The sequence below is a fragment of the Triturus cristatus genome, chromosome 2_1 (genome assembly GCF_964204655.1).
Source record: "Triturus cristatus chromosome 2_1, aTriCri1.1, whole genome shotgun sequence".
Taxonomy (NCBI): Eukaryota; Metazoa; Chordata; class Amphibia; order Caudata; family Salamandridae; genus Triturus; species Triturus cristatus.
In genome coordinates, this window is record NC_140581.1 from 716,202,312 (window position 1) to 716,217,741 (window position 15,430).

Below are 15,430 nucleotides of genomic sequence, written 5' to 3' on the forward strand. Positions count from 1 at the left end.
AGTTGTGAACTGGATTCGAATACAGCGTTGATGAAATTACCCGGGGGCCCTGGGGGGCGGTAAATTAGAAGCCCTGCGAGAGTGAGAGCTGGGGCGAGTTGGATGGAGAATTGGCCGCTCTCGCAATCCTCAATACCAGGGTTGGTCATGCGGCAGGTAAATTGTTCCCTGTGGATTATAGCTATCCCGCCTCCTCTCCCTTTAGGTCTATTAAGAGCTTGACAGGTATACCCGGTGGGGAGGGCCGTGACAATATCCGAGTCGGTATTGTCCGAGAGCCATGTTTCCGTTATGAACAGTAGGTCAAGCTCCTGGTTCTGAATCAGGAGGTTCAGTTCGATGGCATGTTTGGGGAGGGAGCGACAATTAAGAAGTCCTAGTTTCAAAGAAAGGGTGGGTGATTTCGAGATGGGGGTCAGATTGCATTGTGGACAGGTCGTGAATGCCTTACCTGCAGTAAACGAGTGATGGCAGGCTAGGGTGTTCTTAGGTCGTAAGTCGTATAAAGTATCCGCTGTATACGTTACTCGAGCCTGAGGGGTACCCGGCATAGTGACGGGGCCTAGGGCCTTCTGGGCCCGGACGGGCCCAGACGGGCTTGCCTTTGGCGCGCCTTCGGCGCGCTGACGGCGCACCCGCTGCGCCCGTCCGCTGCGCGTCCGGTAGTTGCACATCTTAAATGTGTAGGAAAAGGGCGGGTGGGCGTCGCCTTAAAGTGGGCGTGGCCTCTCTCCCTCGCCGAGAATGGCGGCCGAGAAGTTTGTTAGGTGCTTTGGCGTTGCAGCGAAGGGGTCGCTGTTTAGGTGATTCTGAGCCCGCTCCAGAGAGGTAAACGGGTGAGTGAGGTTTTTTTTAAAAAATACAGAGTATTTCGGCGAGTTTGTGACACATATAACAATTTTAAAAAATGAGTGGTTCGTCTCCCGGCTTCCGCCTCAGGAGCTTTCAAGGTTCTGATATTTGTCGCGCTGAAGGCAGCGTTTAAGTACCGTAGGCGGCGGGTGGGCGTCGCCTTAAAGTGGGCGTGGCCTCTCTCCCTCGCCGAGAATGGCGGCCGAGAAGTTTGTTAGGTGCTTTGGCGTTGCAGCGAAGGGGTCGCTGTTTAGGTGATTCTGAGCCCGCTCCAGAGAGGTAAACGGGTGAGTGAGGTTTTTTTTTAAAAAATACAGAGTATTTCGGCGAGTTTGTGACACATATAACAATTTTAAAAAATGAGTGGTTCGTCTCCCGGCTTCCGCCTCAGGAGCTTTCAAGGTTCTGATATTTGTCGCGCTGAAGGCAGCGTTTAAGTACCGTGGGTGGCGGGTGGGCGTCGCCTTAAAGTGGGCGTGGCCTCTCTCCCTCGCCGAGAATGGCGGCCGAGAAGTTTGTTAGGTGCTTTGGCGTTGCAGCGAAGGGGTCGCTGTTTAGGTGATTCTGAGCCCGCTCCAGAGAGGTAAACGGGTGAGTGAGGTTTTTTTTAAAAAAAGTGAGCAGCAAACACAAAATATCAGGGGACTGTGAATCTATGGGCTTTACAGAGCAACCTAAGTGGGTTGCAACTCAAACAACTAACCCCCCCGAAGGTCTGCCCCTGCCACCTTGGACCGCAGGAACAAAAAAAGATGCATAGCCCACCCTCACTGGAATGTGCCGTAGCCATGTTTCTTGAAATCGGCAAATATCATAATTGTCCATTAACTCTCCCCACTCTGGGTCAGAGAGTTTGGACTCCAGTCCGGCCACATTCCAGGACCCTACTAAAGGTTTACGTGTAGGTGTATGGAGGGGACTGACCACTAAGGGGACAGAGATGGTAGAGCAGTGAGAAACAGTTTGGTCAAAAGGACCCAACTCAGAGCGCCCTTCAGTGGAGCTAAAGTTCAGAAACGGAAAAGAGGTGGAAGTGAGTCCTGTCCCGGTACCAAGTACAACCTTGGAGAAATCCATCTCCACACCATGACCATCCCTGCCCAAACTCCCCCTCGTATGCATGTGCCTTCCCTTGTTATGCCTCAAAAATGATGGTCAATCCACGGAACTAAGCGCATCAAAACGGTTGGCAACCGGGATATTGAAGTGGGAATTATGAGTGGCTTGGTGGAAGTAGGGTAGTTCCACAGGGTTCAGTACATTGAAGTGAGTGTAGAAATACCCCAAATGGCAAGTATCAATGGAACCTAGTTTGAACTTCCTGCCCAAATCCAATATGTGGCCGACTACTCTTGGGTCCCTAAAATTAATTAGGACACAATCCCCACCGATGTCCTTTGGTCGGGTCCCCAACCAGCAAACCCTGCGAACAAAAAGGATCTCCCCCCGACCTACTCCATTCAATGGTCTATTTTTAGACAACCAGTGAATTACTTTATTTTTTAGTTCGTAATATGTTTCCGCCTTATCATTTGTTAATGGAGGAACTCCTGTAAGCACGATCACATAGGGTGCTGCCTCGGGGGGGAGCTGTAAAAGGGGAGAGGAATTAGCCAGGCTCAATGAGTCTGAATTCCCACCCAAATTAGAAAGAAGCCTACCTTCACCAGGGGTCCGTGAAATGCGATCCCTATTACTATGATACTGATCACATGCTGCTGGAGCAATAGGAGCTCGGGGGATGATCGAGGGCATAGGAGGACCGCCAGAAGGAGGAGGGGAAACTGGCAGCGCCGAGGATGACTGAACTAAAACAGAAGGAGTAGGGTGGGAGGGGGAAATAAAGTGACCCTGTGGAGTGGGATTGCTAATCGTGGCTTGAGTACCAACACCCTCCACGCTACCAGAGTCATGCAGTAGATGATGATTTGGCTGCTTCTTCCCAATAACTTTGGTATTGATTAAAGATACCAACCTGTCGATCTTGGACGAGAGGGTTTTTAGAAGAAGGTTTAGGGAGTGGTCTATATGCGACTGTAAATCTATTAATAGATCAGTGGCCCAGACCGGTGGGCTTGAAATAGGAGGGTGTTGGGCCAAATCTGGAAGGACAGGCCTGGCTGCAGAGGGGGCGGGATGGATGCTCCTTTTTTTTGTTTTCTGTTTTTTTTTCCTTGACTTTTCCTGCTTCTTGGGCGCCACTATGGATACCAAGGAGGATGATAGTGGACCAACTTCCACTTGCTCAGACTCATCTGGTATCACCTGAGCACAAGGTAGGTGGGCAAAGGAGGGCAACATAGAGGACATAGCTTCCATATCCATCTGGTTTAAAGAAGAATCGGCCAACCCGTCATAAGGGGGTGCTATAGTAAATGCGGGGGTAATGGACAGCCGTCTTTCCGTGTTTTCAATGGCTGTAGCAACCACCCCAATTGTTTTCTGGAGCATTTTATCTATAGCTGTGAGGCTTGGAAGCGGCGGATTTGAGTTAGCAAGTTGTCTAGTCATAGGGCGGATTGTTGAAGGTTTAGAGTGTTTCCCCATAGTTCAGGCAACAGTACTAACAGGCAGGTATAATACAAGAGGGTTACCCCTCTGCGAGAAAATAGCTAATATCTAAACAAAACTTGTAAAAAATAGAACACTCTATGCACAGCTTATGGCTGAATGCTACATATAACAACAATAATTTGTAATCGGATAACCAACAGAGAATGAAAGTCCAAACTAACCCAGTGTCAGCATCCAAGAGTTGTGGCCCAGCCCGGCCTCCTTCGGCCTTTGACGGGCAAGGACGGGCCCGCTCTTGGCCCGGGCTTCGCCCGGGCTAGCCCGCGCGCGTCCCGCGCTGCGGGAGGTGCTCCTCGATTTTATGGGTCCTGGCGCATAGTACTGACGCTCTCCGTGCACCTCGCAATGCCCTCGCAATGCCCTCTGGGTAGTGTAGGCATACGCTAGGGAGGCCGTTTCCCTCACGGCGCTCGCGCTGTTAGATGGCCACAAGGAGTAAGAGCCCACAGCAGGAGCCCACAACAAGAAGAAAGGTCGCCGGCCGTTCCCCTCACGGCGTTTTCGTCTTTCAAGTTCAGGTGAGTATTCCAATGTGTCGCGTATTAATTTAAACAATGCATTTTTGAGTAAATCTAGCTACTTCTCAAATAGGGAATTTGCTCGAGGTGCTGTCGTAGTTGTTAGCACTCGCAAGCGTCATGAAAATAGAACCGGAAGGTGCTGTCGCAGCCTGAAGCCACGCTAGCGATTGCCAAATCTCGCGCATGCTCACAAACGTCTAGCATGTGTCATCACTCTCACCAGCACACAACAAAACAAATCTTGTGCACAACATCAGAAAATAATTCTACCACACGCTGGATGGCAGAATTTAGCAGGAACTCCGTGTTACATGCGTAGTGCAGAGTACACAAATTCTGCCAACTCTGCGAGCGGAGTGAACTACTCCACCCAGACCTAAGATTAACTCCTTAGTAGTGCTGCACAGCATCCCTGCGTTATAAGGTAGATACAAAACCACTTGTATAGAATTTCAGTTATCGGGATAGAAAACAGAAAGTGAGCATTTACAGCAAGGCTTAGTTCTGACAATGTATGCGTGGATACAGGAAAAATGTAATCGTTTGACTGCATTTCTGCGTAAATATGTATGTGACACACTCTGCAAATAATCCATTATCTAGCTCATAATTCCAGAATAAATATTTTTGTAATTGCTTTTAGCTCAAATGGATGAAAAGATATTAATACTGCTTCACACACACCAGACAATTTATAAATGTAAACTAGTCGAGTTTAGCTGTTAACTGCTGCAATCAGTCATTTAAAGAGGTGATAATGTTGCCAAAACAGACAAAAAAATCACCACTGCATAGAGTAGAGGAACAGCTTTTGTCTTTAGCATTCTGTTTGAAAATAATTCAAATAGAATGCGTAGAATGACTCACCTCTCACCAGGTACCCCTCCCATCTTCCCACGGCCACAGGCAGCTTGAACTTGTAGCCCCTCTACTCCCCGTTTTGAAGTAGTATGCTGCAGAGGCTAAGTTACAAACTTTGCCTGCCCAATCTTGAGAATGCTTTTATCTAAAACAATTTGGAGTTTATTTTGACCAAAAACTTTATATTTGATGATAAAATGTGTTTTTAAGCTTTTGGGACAGGTTTGCATCAACATCACCTTCTTTTATCCTTGTCCCCTCCAAGCCAAGATGGGTTTCCAAGCAGTGAGGCTCCACTTGGTAAATTCTGGATGCCAAGATCCAGGCCATAACAGTGCATCGAACTAGTGACTCAATATTAACCAAACAAGTCTACGAGGACTGGAGAGATCTGCCACACATTGCTGGTCACCAAAGGACATTAACATAGTCCATCCTGCTGGTCCCAAATAGTGACATATCCTGAACACCAACATCCAATTATGACAAAATGAAGTATATAACACGGTGCATCATAGCAAATCTCCCTAAGGTCTCATAATGCCTACCATGTAAAGGAGAACAAAAATTAAGTTTATCTGTGCAGATCTCTGATTCCCACTCACTCCTTCATACCTGTTACCTCCTTAAGAACACAGATTGGATGACCTCCAACCACATACACACACAAAAGGTAATGGGAGGAATGCTTGCAATGAGTTTAATAGCTGGCAATCACTCCAGGTACCATTCCAACTCATCGTTCTTTTGCCTAGCATGCCACCTAAGTTTCAGCCCAGCTCTATGCAAATCAGTCTTGACCCTGTGCCAATATGAACAGGCCACTGAACTTCCAGGCCAGGTCCTCCCTGAACCAGAACAAGCAACCCAAGACTGGTTTCACCCTGACTGGGGCTCATTAGTCGGCTGTAGACTGGCTCCAGTGACACCGTGACCTCTGGACCAAATTTTGGTCATACCCTTGCCACTAAGGGCAACACATTACACATACAAACAGACATGGAAGGAATACTTGCAATAAGTCTAACTACAATCGTTCACTGTAGCATTCCATCCCATTGTTCTTTTGCCCAACATGTCACCACCTTAGTTTGGATCCAGCAAATCTGTATTGACCTTACCTAAATAGGAACAGTCCCCCCTTAACTGCCAGGCCAGGTTCTTCCTAAACTCGATCAGCAACTGTCGGGAGGTGCTACCTATACCTCGGAAAATGACCCCGGACTCACCCTTGTCACCTCCCTCTTGTGCCCCACAGCCCCCGGAGGCCAGGACGGCACCGTCACCATTTCCGAAGGAAGCCGTATTGCAGCACTGGCCCTTTCAGGACATAGCCTCCTCTTCCGGCGAAGGACACACCCCCTGTGACGCCGTCGATCTGGATTGGCTGAGGCAGACGGAAAGAGGAGTGGACCCGGAAGCAGAGGAAGGGCCGGAGACGCGAGGAGAGGGAACGTACCGATCGGGAGACAAGCGGAAGGAGGAGAACGAGAGAGTCCTGACCGGAGAAGGCAGAGAACGAGCGACGGACGAGCCAGGAGGCTGGAAACACGCAGCGCCCTGCCAGGGACCCGGAGGTTCCTGGCTTCAACAGGTACGAGAACGTATCCTGGGTTCAAGGCGGCGGGTGTCAGTAAAAGAAGGGGACCCTCCTTGTAGTGAGTAGACGTTTCATCTGCTGCTGCTACCCTGATGAATACGTAACGGTGGTGGCTCTGCTTAAAATCGTGCACAAACTTCCTTGCTACGGTGTCCCACACAACCCTACCCCACAATCATTGAAGTGTCCCTGGAACTAAAACGGAATTCTTTTTTTTGTTTATTTTATGTATGCCGCCTGAGTCCCTACCGGTGAAGTAACCTGGTGACCCCTCGGGACCATAGAAGACTGACGCCCCACTGGAACAGCTGCAGCGCCAGTACCCCAGCAATTCTTGTATTCGGGACATTAAACGTCCTTCCCTTCTGTTAAAGATTATTAAACCTGGGTCACGAACATTCCTTAGTCTCTCGTCTCTACTTACGTTACACGGGACGCCCAACCCCCGACAGCAACCCAAGACCAGTTTCGCCCCAATTGGGCTCGATGTAACTTGGATCCAGAAGCACAGTGAGCACGGGACCCACATATAAGCATACCCTTGCTACTTAGGGTTGGACATCACACTCACAAAACGTGATAGGTGGAATGCTTGCAATAAGAATAACCCCTGCCAATCACTCACCATCATACTTTAGCCGAGCATGCCACTTCAGTTTGACCCCAGACATAGGTAAATCAGTCTTGATCTTGACCCTGCCCAAAATAATAGGAACAGCCCAGCCCGACCTGGCAGGCCAGCTCTTTTTTAATTCATCAGGTGGTGTACTCAGTGCTGTCTTTTGCTTTTCAGCAACCAATCTCCAAAATGGGTGTACGGTGAAGCAATGCTCAAGACGAATACTTTTGCAGCGCAAAGAACTTTTTAAATCCCAGACTATTATTCCTTACATAGCATTCTGAGGAAGAAACAAATAGCAATAGTGGGTGTGGGGAGACCATCAGAATAACTAAGAGTTCCAAAGGACAGCAGGCAACTCGCTAGGTGAAGGGTTTCTGTTGGCATTGCCAGCTGAGACTCTTCTGACTGAAATCTAGTGTTCCAACTCCTCTAGGTGGGTCAGGCGACCTGTGAGTTTGGAGGGCTGGAGGTCTGCTAATTTATGGTAGTGTTTCCACTCTGCCACAGTGTCAAAGACCCCTTCAGTCTACAGAAGTATCACAAATATGTTGCATCTCTCTTTAAGTACATATGTCTACAGTTCCTAGAGTACCTCAGAGCGAGACGCATATCAAATAAATATTAAATGTAGGATGGTTTTGCAAAGTTGTTTTTAATGGAAAGGGGTGCTGCATTATTTGCCTGTCCTTGTTGCATAATTTAGTCAACCATGTCACATAAATTTCTCCTCCATTGCCGCATAGTTCCAGTGACCCAGATTGTATAGTCTTTAAATAACAAAGTAAGGAATTAAAAAAAACATTTTGAGACATTTACTTTCTGTTCATGAGAAACTGGTCATGGCAGTAGTGTGGTGGGGCGGTAAGATAGAGGGTGTCTCTTTGCATCCCACTAGGGTGCCATTTAAATTTCTTTCACTTGCAGTGCCCAGTGGAAGGGAACCGTAGCTCTGCAGATGTACTAAAACTTATAAGTGCAGTGGAAAGAAGTGAGTAGAGGCATTGGTGGACTCTGCTGTGGTTAGATCAACAGATGTAGCTGATCAGATTAAAAAAGGCCCTAATACCCCCTTCTCCCACGCGATCCATGATTCCTCCTAAGGCTCACATTAAACCCACAACAACAGCTGATTCTTAATTGGAAGCCACGACTACCAATCAAAAAACAGCTTTCTACTACTATGTGGTAGGAGTCTGCTTTGCAAAGCTTTAGGTATTACCAAATGTTGGAAAAATAATTCTTCTTAATTGGTATAACCAGTACTGCCAGTGGCCACCACCAGCAGTTATATTGGTAGACTAGATCTCTTCCTCCTTACCCCCGAATTTCCACAGTCCGGTCCCAAAGAAAATGCCCTCTTTTACCCATCGCCTGTCTCTCTACACAGAAATTCTTGGCGGTGATGCGGTTCATTAAATATGGGCAGATGGGGCTGCTCAGCCGGACAATACATGCCACAGTGGTTGTATGGCCTGCTTTACATAGTTGTCAGTGGGTGGTCCATGGTTTAATGTTTGTACTGTGCTGACAATCAACGGCATACCATCAGCCAGGTTTGGCTTTGTAACCATTGTTGTACATTCCAATCAGCGCTTAATTAATTTGAGCTGGTGGCTGCTGGTTGCACCCACCAGCACTCTTTTCAGGGGAGCAGTGCTCATGTTTTTTCAAGAAACCCAGAACAAGAAACAGAAAGTCAGAAAAGATCGAAAAAACCAGTGAGAGTAAGACGGAAAAACATTGATAAACAAAAAAATCTAGTATGAAAAAAGAACCTGCAAGAATGAAATAAAGGTGCAGGGAGTGTATGTTGGTGAAAGAATTAGGTAAGACTTGGAATCAAGACCACAAAGCCTTTTAGGTCGAGCATTCAAGACCTCTTGTATATACTTTAGTATATTCTTACATGTGTATGTACTTTGTGGGCTCTGGAGATCAGTCCTAGGACTTGTATGCTTCCGCTTAGGGACTTTTTTTTCAGTTCAACTGCCTCTATTTAACTGTCTTGATAGAAAAAGACCAATAGAGGTCAGTAAAATACCAGAATTGCTTTCTGCTTGTTCAACTGCCTCTATTTAACTGTCTTGATAGAAAACGACCAGTAGTGGTCAGTAAGATACCAGAATTGCTTTCTGCTGAGGGACTTTCTTTTTTTTTCTGACAACTGCCTCTATTTAACTTTCTTGATAGAAAACGACCAGCAGAGGTCAGTAAAATACCAGAATCACTCGAGCATTCTCTAGATTCCAGTCCATAGAAATTGTCTTCCAGGAGCACCAGTAGACAATAATATTTTTTTTAATTTTTTTATTTTCAGTGATATGACCGCCAAAGGCCCTGATTTTATGTTAAAAATAGAGCTTAGGACTATACCATTTCCCGCTGAAAGGCAATATTTCTCTCCATGTGTTCCCATACCTGGCGTGTCATGCAGTTTGGGGCTTAGTTTTCCTCCAGGTTAAAGAACAGGAAATGTTTCAGCACCCAGGCTAATGTGCTGCATAGCTAAATATATATAAGGTCCCAAAGGCGAGACAGCTCACTAGTGCCCAGGCTGACAGGGACACATTTAAAGATCAAATGAAGGCCCAACTAGATGCCCTGACTCGCGTAGTCAACGAGATTCCCTCCGCTCCTGTTGGTCATGGGACTGTCCGTTCCTCTAATGCTTTCCCCACCATCTCCCTGCAAAAATACATTCCTGGCGAGGATCCCGACGCATTCTTGATTAATTTCGAGCGAGCGGCAGGAGCCGCAGGTTGGCCGGTAGAGAAGTGGCCCTTCTTCTTAGCGCCGCTGTTGTCAGGAGAGGCACAAGCAGCATACCAACTGGCCAACGCAGGGGGCGAGATCCCATACGATGACATCAAGGCTGTGATTCTAGAGCATTTAGGTATGGATGCCGATGCATATAGGCTGCGCTTTCGTAGAGAGAAAGGCGCTACCGGTGATACCCCAAAGAATCTATACATCAAACTTAAGATGGCCGCAGAGAAATGGTTACGTCCAAATGAACTTACAAAAGCCGACATAATGAATGCTGTCATACTTGAGCAATTTCTGGAAGCATTGCCCTTTGCCACACAGCGCTGGCTAAAACAACATGCGGGTTTAACAATTGACAAGGTCGTGGAAATGGCCACCTCATATGCAAGAGCGCAACCCGCCCCTTAATGTGGGAACCAGAAAAAGGCCTACGTACCTCCACTGTACCAAGGAGACCTCTCCGTCCCATCAAGGAGCCAGAAAAAGTTAAAAGCGCTCGGCCGGAACCCCTCCTCCCTAGACAGCCCCAGTGCTTTGACTGTGGGGAATGGGGTCATATTGCCCGGGTGTGCCCCAGAAGAAAAGCAGATGAACCCATGGACGTCAGCTACGGGCCCCGTAACATGCTATATTCCACCAAGATGGGCGCCGCATATTATGTAAGTCTCACGGTAAACCCAGTCACAGTATCAGCATTACTGGATTCAGGATGTAGACAATCTATGATCAAAAGTTGTTTTGTGTCCACGAAGCAGAGAATTCCTGGGGGGCAGGTAGCCATTAGGTGTATACATGGAGACGTACGCCTCTATCCCACCGCCCGGGTTCCCCTTTCTTGTCCAGGGAAACCGGGTGCTATCTATGTTACTGTAGGACTGTTGGACACTCTGCTTGAAGATCTTATTCTGGGTACAGACAATCCTGACTTCTTGTCCCTCTTTTGGAAGACCGCCCAACCACCTCCTAAACCGGTTCCGGCCCTTCTGGCACAGGAACCGTGGACCATTGACCAAAACTTTCACTCGGCTCAGACCAATGACGTCACGCTCGTTCATGCCTGGCAATAGGCTAGAAATCGACCTACGAAAGGGAACGGGACGTACCCCACCTTTACCATCCAAAAGGGTCTGTTATATCGCTTACCTAATGCCAATGCTCCCTCCCAACTACTCGTCCCTAAGGCTTTCAGGGAACAAGTATTATTTTTTGCACACAGTCATCTTTTGGCCGGCCACATGGGGCCCCCAAAACCACCGAGAATATATTGAGAGGCTTCTATTGGCCCGGTATCTACGCGCAAATTAAATCCTATGGTCAGAAGTGTCCGGTCTGTCAGCTCAAGAATCCTTATCAACCTTCGAGAGTGCTGCTCCAACCCCTACCCATCGTGGGTCAGCCCTTTGAACGAGTGGGTATGGATCTCATTGGACCACTACCCCGCTCTTCCAAAGGCTATCAGTACGTGTTAGTCTTAGTTGACTATTGTACCCGGTTCCCCGAGGCCTTCCCCCTTCGGAGTATTACGACTGCCTGCATCGCCGACAGACTCTTGGAGTATTTCTCCCGGGTGGGGTTCCCTTTACAAATACTCACGGATCAGAGAACTCCCTTCGTATCAAAACTTATGTCCCAAGTTTGTAGCCTTATGAACATAAAACACCTTAAAACTTCGGTATATCATCCACAAACGGATGGGTTAGTCGAAAGGTACAACGGGAACCTGAAATTAACCTTAAAAAAACATGTTGGAGAGCGAAGGAAAGTCTTGGGATCGTCTTCTGCCTCTGGCTCTCTTTGTCATTCGTGGGCAGGTACAGAGCAGTGTAGGCTGTTCCTTGTTTGAACTCCTATACGGCAGACGGCCTCGTACACTGCTAGAGATGACAAAAGAAACCTGGGAAGCCGAGGAGGATAACACCCAGACACTCCTTGAGTATGCCCTACATTTACGGTCCACCTTGGGTAAACTTCGCGACTTGGCTCAACATGATCTTGAAAAAGCCCAAGTAAAACAAAAGAAACACTATGATAAGGGGACAAAACTACGTACCCTACGTGTAAACGACTGAGTCTTGGTAATGCTTCCACAAAGCGTAAACAAGATAAAAAAGGGAGTGGAAGGGCCCATACAGGGTTGTAGAGACCATAGGGAACACCACCTATAGGCTTCAAATGACCACCCGCACAACCCAAACCTATCACATAAACCTATTAAAGAAGTGGTTAGGTCCCCCTCCAAAAAGTATACACTTATCACAACCGGAATTGAAGGGACCATGCACCCTAGAGAAATTAACAGTAAACCCCGAGCTAACTGTCACTCAAACCAAGGAGCTTCTGGAGCTCTTCTGTTCCTTTCAGGATCTGTTCTCCGACAGTCCGGGTAAAACTACCCTGGTGGAGCATCACATTAACACTCTCTACACAGAAATTCTTGGCGGTGATGCGGTTCATTAAATATGGGGAGATGGGGCTGCTCAGCTGGACAGTACATGCCACAGTGGTTGTATGGCCTGCTTTACATAGTTGTCAGTGGGTGGTCCATGGTTTAATGTTTGTACTGTGCTGACAATCAACGGCATACCATCAGCCAGGTTTGGCTTTGTAACCATTGTTGTACATTCCAATCAGCGCTTAATTAATTTGAGCTGGTGGCTGCTGGTTGCACCCACCAGCACTCTTTTCTGGGGAGCAGTGCTCATGTTTTTTCAAGAAACCCAGAACAAGAAACAGAAAGTCAGAAAAGATCGAAAAAACCAGTGGGAGTAAGACGGAAAAACATTGATAAACAAAAAAATCTAGTATGAAAAAAGAACCTGCAAGAATGAAATAAAGGTGCAGGCAGTGTATGTTGGTGAAAGAATTAGGTAGGACTTGGAATCAAGACCACAAAGCCTTTTAGGTCGATCATTCAAGACCTCTTGTATATACTTTAGTATATTCTTACATGTGTATGTACTTTGTGGGCTCTGGAGATCAGTCCTAGGACTTGTATGCTTTCGCTTAGGGACTTTTTTTTCAGTTCAACTGCCTCTATTTAACTGTCTTGATAGAAAACGACCAATAGAGGTCAGTAAAATACCAGAATTGCTTTCTGCTTGTTCAACTGCCTCTATTTAACTGTCTTGATAGAAAACGACCAGTAGTGGTCAGTAAGATACCAGAATTGCTTTCTGCTGAGGGACTTTCTTTTTTTTTCTGACAACTGCCTCTATTTAACTTTCTTGATAGAAAACGACCAGCAGAGGTCAGTAAAATACCAGAATCACTCTAGCATTCTCTAGATTCCAGTCCATAGAAATTGTCTTCCAGGAGCACCAGTAGACAATAATATTTTTTTCACATTTTTTATTTTCAGTATTATGACCGCCAAAGGCCCTGATTTTATGTTAAAAACAGAGCTTAGGACTATACCATTTCCCGCTGAAAGGCAATATTTCTCTCCATGTGTTCCCATACCTGGCGTGTCATGCAGTTTGGTGCTTAGTTTTCCTCCAGGTTAAAGAACAGTAAATGTTTCAGCACCCAGGCTAATGTGCTGCATAGCTAAATATATATATGGTCCCAAAGACGAGACCGATTGAATTGCAAATGCTCGTTTATTTGGCATTCGGTATCTCAGGCCGCGGGCTATTGAGCAAAGCTTTGGCCCTGCAGCTTATTCTTTTACAAATCAAGCACGGCCGGTGCTCGTTTTTAGGTCTCGCTGAGCCCAGCGCATGCGCTGGCTCGGAGAGACATTTTGTAAGGGACTTTTCAAAGTGCTACCGCTGGCATAGAGCTACAGTGCACGAGGCGTGCAAGCGCGCAAAGCAGCCATATGGCTTTACATCGCCGCCATGCGCTAGGCCAGCCAGCAGCACTAGCGCGTCATCGCGATCACTTTCGCTTTGACAGCGATCGTGATCGCGATGACTTTTGTGGCCAATGCTTGTTTTCCTTTACTTTGGGTATAATCGGGGCACCCGCACTTTACTTTTAACGTTATAAGTAAAGCGCGGGTGCCGCAATTATACCAAAAGTAAAGAAATAGAAAAAACATCTATTTCTTTACCTTTGGTATAATCGTGGCACCCGCGCTTTACTTTTAACGTTATAAGTAAAGCACGGGTGCCGCGATTATACCAAAAGTAAAGAACTAGAAAAAACATCTCTTTCTTTACTTTTGGTATAATCGCTGCACCCGCGCTTTACTTTTAACGTTATAAGTAAAGCGCGGGTGCCGCGGCTGCCTGGTGAGCGCTAGTTGGATAGGCCAGTAAGATTCTCACACAGCACACTACCTCGTGCCAAGTTTCTTGATGCTAGACTGCAGAGACCCCCTAGTCTTTTTTTTTTACCGTAGTCGTAACCATAGAACAACAATTTGTTTTTAAACTGTCTACAAAACTTTGTGCCCTGTTTCTTAAACCTGCTGTCTCCTTTCATTTTTCCCACTGGTTCTTTTTATTTTAGTGAATATCATTCTTTATATTTACTGCTTCCTATGTTTTGCTCGAGTGCTCATGTCCTAGCTTTGTCTCCTTGTTCTGTCCTCTTCCTAATTTTTCCATCTACATTCCTCTTGGTCCTGTTATCTTTCTGCCTCCCAAGAGCATGGATGAGTGCTGGAAAGGGCCACGCAGAATAGAATCCTCTTGACAGAACAGCTGATTCTGAACTGGAGATCGTAAACAGGTCAGCAGAAAGACTCTTCCCAACTTCGCCTACACCGTTGCATGCCCACCTTGTGTAGACACAAAACCTCATGAAAAGCAACATTGACAGCAAAAACATCTTCCAAAGAAATACGCACACATACAGGCACGCTTACCCACTCTGCACAGACACACACATTCCAGCAGAGACAATCACCCTGAACTAACACTGCAGATACCAACACACAAGGATGTACATTACAGACCACGCTTCCTTCAGACACTCTCTAGGGAGACGCACACACTTGGTTTCTCATGCCTGGTTGCCTGTGCAGTCAACAAATGGCAGATATAGAAGGGCTTCCCCCTCTGTCCCAACAGCGTCTCTATGAAGCTGCTGTCCCTGTTGAGTGTAGAAGGGATTGGCTGCAGACAAGTTGAATCACCCTTTCATCCTAATAGGGACCGCTCTAATGCATACAGAGAACGGTTCTGTTTCATATCACTGGGGATACCATTTTGGTGTGTTGTCCACCTAATTTAAAGGATTGAAGACTACAATTCCCAGAATACTCTAGGTTTTTAAACAAAAATACAAGAATGAAAATGATATCCACAAAGAACATTTGGCAACGCTACAGAGAAGAAAATGTGCATACTAAACTGAGAGGAAACACTCATGTAAACCAAACACCCTTGCCTGCAAGTATGCTACTAATGCACAAGAGCCTGCGTACCCCATCAACTGTTAAGGATTTACAGGTTGCAATTCAACTAGAAGCATCGCATAAAAAATAAAACAGCATTTAAATATCAGTCCATAAGGCAAGTCTTGCACAAATCATAGCAGATTTTGCAAGATACAACCCTGCCTGCCCGGAATGCCTTGTACTAAAAGAGAATAGACATAAGCGGCCCTGACCTGGACTCCGAGATCATTGAAAGGGCAGTGTAATGTGTGAACGTAACAGGCAACATGCCACTGGATTGCTTTTCT